This window comes from Mus musculus, chromosome 6 (assembly GCF_000001635.26).
Source record: "Mus musculus strain C57BL/6J chromosome 6, GRCm38.p6 C57BL/6J".
NCBI classification, from domain to species: Eukaryota; Metazoa; Chordata; class Mammalia; order Rodentia; family Muridae; genus Mus; species Mus musculus.
The window spans coordinates 123,154,892-123,161,719 of NC_000072.6; positions in this window are offsets into that span (position 1 = coordinate 123,154,892).

The following is a 6,828-nucleotide window of genomic DNA, read 5'->3' on the forward strand; positions in this document are numbered from 1 at the left end:
GGAAGAGCAGTGGATCTGTAGATTGAGTGGAGGTTGTAGTCAGCATGTATTATATGAGAAATAAAGAAAATGATATTATAATCTCAAAAATAAAGTAACTAATAAAAAAATAATAAAAAACCCCAAGGCTACATGGATTCAGCAGAGAATTCTATTTAGTCTTCAAAATATTACACTAATATGTATAAGGTATTCTGGAAAATACAAAAAGAAGGAAAACTTCTAAATTATTTTTATGAGGCCAGTATTCTCCTCAGAACAAAAGCAGTGTGTGTGTTTGTGTGTGTGTGTGTGTGTGTGTGTGTGTGTGTGTGTGTGAGAGAGAGAGAGAGAGAGAGAGAGAGAGAGAGAGAGAGAGAGAGAGAGAGAGGAAGGGAGGGAGGGAGGGGGGACTTGAGAACTATAATTTTTAGAAAGTTATTTATTTACTTTTTTACTTATTCACTTTACATTCTACTCACTGGCCTCCACTTCTTACCCCTCTGACAATCCTTGCTCCATCCTCCTTTCCATTCTCCTCAGAGAAGGTGGGGCTCCCCTGGGTTTCCCCCACCCTGGGCACTTCAAGTCTCTGTGAGGATAGGTGCTACTTCTCCCACTGAGATCAGATCAGGCATCCCAGCTAGACGATTCCACAGACAGGAAACAGCTTATAGGATAGCCCCTGTTCCAGTTGGACCCACATGAAGACCAAGCTGCACATCTGCTATGTATGTGTGGGCAGGCCTTGGTCCAGCCCATGTATGCTCTTTGATTGATGGTTCAGATTCTGAGAGTCCAAAATTCCAGTTTAGTTGACTCTGTTGGTCTTCCTGTGAGTTCCTATCCTTTTCAAGCCCACGATTCTTCCTCCTATTCTTCTATAAGAGTCCCCAAGCTCCATCCACTGTTTGGTTGTGTTTGTCTGTATATGTCTGGGTTAGCTTCTTTGTGGTGTCAGAGGATAAAATACTCTTGTCTGAAAGCATAAAAGAGTTATGTTAGGTATTGGTGCTTGCCCATGGGATGGGTCTCAAGTTGGCCATTCCCTCAGTTTCTGCTCCATCACAAATCCCTGCATTTCTTGTAGATAGAATATATTTTGGATCAAAAGGTTTGTGGATTGGTTGGTGTCCTTATCCTCCACTGAGATTCCTACCTGGCTACAAGAGGTGGCCTCTTCAGGATCCATATCCCCAGTGCTGAGTCACAGCTAAGGACACCCCCATCGATTCTTGAGATCCTCCCTTTTCCACATTTCTGTCTCTTCCTAAAGATATCTCCTACCTCCCCTCTCCTGTTAGTTGTAGGTTTCCATTCATTTTCATGGTCATCTGGCCATCCTTCCTGTCCATTCGCATACCTGTTCCTGAACCTGCCCCCACTCCATTTCCTTCCCTATCCCCTCTCACACTGAGTTCTCTCCCCCAGTCTGTCTATTATAACTATTTTAATTCACCTTTCTAAGTGAAATTCAAGCATCCTTGCTTGTGCCTTCCTTCTTGTTTAGCTCTTTTGGGCTTGTAGGGTGTAGCATAGGCATCCTGCATTTTATGGTTAATATCCACCTATAAGTGAGTACACACCATGCATGTCCTTTTGAAAGTGGGTTACTTCACTCAGAAAAATGTTCTCAAGATCCATCCATTTGCCTGCAAAATTCATGATGTCTTGGTTTTTAATAACTAAATAGTGTTATATTGTGTAGATATAACATATTTTCTTAATCAGTTCTTCAGTTGAGGAATGTCTAGGTTGTTTCCAGTTTCTGACTATTATGAATAAAGCTGCTATGAATATAGTTTAGTAAGTGTCTTTGTGGGATGGTGGAGCATCTTTAGCATATATGCCTGAGTGACATAGCTTGTTCTAGAGGTAGAACTATTCCCCATTTTCTGAGAAACTTCCAAATTAATTTCCAAAGTGGTTGTACAAGTTGGCACTCCTATGAGCAATGGAGGACTGTTCCCCTTTCTTCACATTCTTTTTAGCATGTGTCATTGCTTGAGTTTTGATCTTAACCATTCTGATGAATGTAAGACAGAACCTCATAGTTCTTTTGATTTGCTTTTCCTAATAACTAAGGACTTTGAACTTTTCTTTTAGTGCTTCTCGGTCTTTAAGATTCCTCTATTGAGAATTTTATTTAGATCACTGCCATATTTTTAATTGGCTTATTTGTTTTGTTAGTGTTCAATTTCTTTTTTTTAATGAGAGATCTCTTTTATTCAAAGACTACATGTTCAGAAACAAATTATATTTTAAAAAATACCCACATAGAAACAACTTTCATGGTGTTTGACCAAGTGATGGGTGCTGCAGCCTTTTCAAGGTGACTTGTAAACATAACCATTTTTCATATATTGAAATAAACATAAAAAATAATAAAATATTCAAATGAGAATTAGAGCAACTTCTGTCTATAGCAGAATCCAAGCTTTCTTTCTGTTTTCTTTCTTTTCTTTTCTTCCTTCCTTCCTTCCTTCCTTCCTTCCTTCCTTCCTTCCTTCCTCCCTCCCTCCCTCCCTCCCTCCCTCCCACTCTCTCTCTCTCTTTCTTTCTTTCTTTCATTTTTAAATTTTTTATTAGGTATTTTCCTCATTTACATTTCCAATGCTATCCGAAAAGTCCCCCATACCCCCCCCCCACTTCCTTACCCACCCATTCCCCCTTTTTGGCCCTGGAGTTCCCCTGTACTGGGGCATATAAAGTTTGCATGTCCAATGGGCCTCTCTTTACAGTGATGGCGGAGTAGGCCATCTTTTGATAAATATGTAACTAGAGACAAGAACTCCGGGGTACTGGTTAGTTCACTTTACCTCCTTGGGTACTTTCTCTAGCTCCTCCATTGGGGGCTGTGTGATCCATCCAATAGCTAACTGTGAGCATCCACTTTTGTGTTTTCTAGGCCCCGGCATAGTCTCACAAGAGACAGCTATAGCTGGGTCCTTTCAACAAAATCTTACTAGTGTATGCAATGGTATCAGCGTTTGGAAGCTGATTATGGGATGGATCCCCGGATATGGCAGTCTCTAGATGGTCCATACTTTCATCACAGATCCAAATTTTGTCTCTGTAACTCCTTCCATTGGTGTTTTGTTCCCAATTCTAAGAAGGGGCAAAGTGTCCACACTTTGGTCTTCATTCTTCTTGAGTTTAATGTGTTTAGCAAATTGTATCTTATATCTTGGGTATCCTAAGTTTCTGGGCTAATATCCACTTATCAGTGAGTACATATTGTGTGAGTTCCTTTGTGACTGGGTTACCTCACTCAGGATGATGCCCTCCAGGTCCATCCATTTGCCTAGGAATTCCATGAATTCATTCTTTTTAATAGCTGAGTAGTACTCCATTGTGTAAATGTACCACATTTTCTGTATCCATTCCTGTGTTGAGGGGCATCTGGGTTATTTCCAGCTTCTGGCTATCATAAATAAGGCTGCTATGTGTTGGGAGCCGCCCCCACATTCGCCGTCACAAGATGGCGCTGACATCCTGTGTTCTAAGTGGTAAACAAATAATCTGCGCATGTGCCAAGGGTATTTTACCACTACATGTACTCTGCCTTTCCCGTGGCAACAACTCGGTCATGGGCTGCAGCCAATCAGAGAGTGATGCGTCCTAGGCGAACGATAACTCCTCCTTAAAGGGGACGGGGTTTCCGCCATTCTCTCTCTTACTTGCGCTTCTTGCGCTTTTGCTCTGGCACGCTGGCGCTCTGGCGCGCTGGCGCTCTGGCGCGCTGGCGCTCTGGCGCGCTGGCGCTCTGGCTCCTAAAGATGTAAGAGGGGCGCTTTCGTTTTTGGGGCTGGGGGCTTGCGCTCCTGGCTCCTGAAGATGTAAGCAATAAAGTTTTGCCGCAGAAGATTCCGGTTTGTTGTGTCTTTCCTGGCCGGTCGTGAGAACGCGTATAAGAGTTGGTGCCGAAACCCGGGACGAGAAAATACAAGAAAACTCGGGACCGGCGCAAGGAAGATCCCTCATTCCGGAACCAGAACTGCGGGTCACGGTAATAAAGGTTCCCGTAAAACAGACTGTTGAGAAGGATTCAACTGCATGAATTCAGAACTTTTCAGCTGGGGAACAGGAGTACCAGTGAGTACAGCTTTACAAGGTAAGTCTGGTCTTGAACTTTCTAAGGAAAGTCAAGACAGTCTATCAGAAGTAAAGTGGAAAATAGCTTTACAAGGTATGTTTGGCCTTGAATTTTTTCTAGTGTTAGGAGCCCTTTTGTTCCTTTTCACATGTTATCAGGTGATTAAGATAGGGCTGAAAATTCTGGATGAAGTTCAGGACAATCTATCAGAAGTAAAGCGGGGAGAGAGAATAGGAGCAAAGAGAAAATATGGTTCACAAAATAAGTATACAGGCCTTTCCAAGGGTCTTGAACCCGAGGAAAAGTTTAGGTCAGGTAAGAATACCTGGGGAGAGATTAGAAGGAAGGAAAAGAAAAAAGAAAAGAAAAAAGATCAATTAGCGGAGGTCTCTAGGAGATGTCGTCACTAGATCAGCTCAGGAAGCCAGCTCTTAGTAGCTCTGAAGCAGATGAAGAATTCTCCTCTGAGGAAACAGACTGGGAGGAAGAAGCAGCTCATTACCAGCCAGCTAATCGGTCAAGAAAAAAGCCAAAAGTGGCTGGCGAAAGCCAGCATGCTGTTCAGCCTCCGGGCAGTCGGCTTCAAGGTCCGCCCTATGCGGAGCCCCCGCCCTGCGTAGTGCGTCAGCCCTGCGCAGAGAGACGATGCGCAGAGAGGCAATGTGCAGAGAGACAATGCGCAGAGAGACAATGCGCAGAGAGGCAATGCGCAGAGAGACAATACGCAGAGAGGCAATGCGCAGACTCATTCATTCCCAGAGAGGAACAAAGGAAAATACAACAGGCATTTCCGGTCTTTGAAGGAGCCGAGGGTGGGCGTGTCCACGCTCCGGTAGAATACGTGCAGATTAAAGAACTTGCCGAGTCGGTCCGTAAATACGGAACCAATGCTAATTTTACCTTGGTGCAGTTAGACAGGCTTGCCGGCATGGCACTAACTCCTGCCGACTGGCAAACGATTGTAAAAGCCGCTCTCCCTAGTATGGGCAAATATATGGAATGGAGAGCGCTTTGGCATGAGGCTGCACAAGCACAGGCCCGAACAAACGCAGCTGCTTTGACTCCAGAGCAGAGAGATTGGACTTTTGACTTGTTAACGGGTCAGGGAGCTTATTCTGCTGATCAGACAAACTACCATTGGGGAGCTTATGCCCAAATTTCCTCCACGGCTATTAGGGCCTGGAAGGCGCTCTCCCGAGCAGGTGAAGCCACTGGGCAGTTAACAAGGATCGTCCAGGGACCTCAGGAGTCCTTCTCAGATTTTGTGGCCAGTATGACAGAGGCAGGCTCTTGCAGCCTACAAGGTCTTATTGTCCACCCTGGAGTTGTAGATCAGGATTGTAAAGGGGAACTTCAGGTTCTCTGTTCTTGTCCTCAAGTTGTCTTTTCTATATCACAAGGGGACAGAATAGCTCAACTAATAATTTTGCCAAGCCTACATGGCTGTTTTTCCTTCCTCTGGTATTCCTAGAGCTGCCAGAGAGATCGGTTCTACTGAAAATGATTCTGATTACTTAATAATGCCGTTAGATTGTTGTCAAATTTTATCTACTCACGTAGGGGTAAACCCTCGTGGCGTCAGGCCATTACAGGTCTGACAAATGGATGTCACGCATATTTCCTCCTTTGAGAGAAATCAATATTTATATGTTTAGATAAGAAGAGATCACCTCCATACCTTAAATGATTTTCAAAAGCTGTTGGGAGATATTAATTGGCTCAGACCTTTTTTAAAGATTCCTTCCGCTGAGTTAAGGCCTTTGTTTGGTATTTTAGAAGGAGATCCTCATATCTCCTCCCCTAGGGCTCTTACTCTAGCTGCTAACCAGGCCTTACAAAAGGTGGAAAAAGCCTTACAGAATGCACAATTACAACATATTGAGGATTCACAGCCTTTCAGTTTGTGTGTCTTTAAGACAGCACAATTGCCAACCGCAGTATTGTGGCAGAATGGGCCATTGTTGTGGATCCATCCAAACGTATCCCCAGCTAAAATAATAGATTGGTATCCTGATGCAATTGCACAGCTTGCCCTTAAAGGCCTAAAAGCAGCAATCACCCACTTTGGGCGAAGTCCATATCTTTTAATTGTACCTTATACCGCTGCACAGGTTCAAACCTTGGCAGCCACATCTAATGATTGGGCAGTTTTAGTTACCTCCTTTTCAGGACAAATAGATAACCATTATCCAAAACATCCAATTTTACAGTTTGCCCAAAATCAATCTGTTGTGTTTCCACAAATAACAGTAAGAAACCCACTTAAAAATGGGATTGTGGTATATACTGATGAATCAAAAACTGGCATAGGTGCCTATGTGGCTAATGGTAAAGTGGTATCCAAACAATATAATGAAAATTCACCTCAAGTGGTAGAATGTTTAGTGGTTTTAGAAGTTTTAAAAACCTTTTTAGAACCCCTTAATATTGTGTCAGATTCCTGTTATGTGGTTAATGCAGTAAATCTTTTAGAAGTGGCTGGAGTGATTAAGCCTTCCAGTAGAGTTGCCAATATTTTTCAGCAGATACAATTAGTTTTGTTATCTAGAAGATTTCCTGTTTATATTACTCATGTTAGAGCCCATTCAGGCCTACCTGGCCCCATGGCTCTGGGAAATGATTTGGCAGATAAGGCCACTAAAGTGGTGGCTGCTGCCCTATCATCCCCGATAGAGGCTGCAAGAAATTTTCATAACAATTTTCATGTGACGGCTGAAACATTACGCAGTCGTTTCTCCTTGACAAGAAAAGAA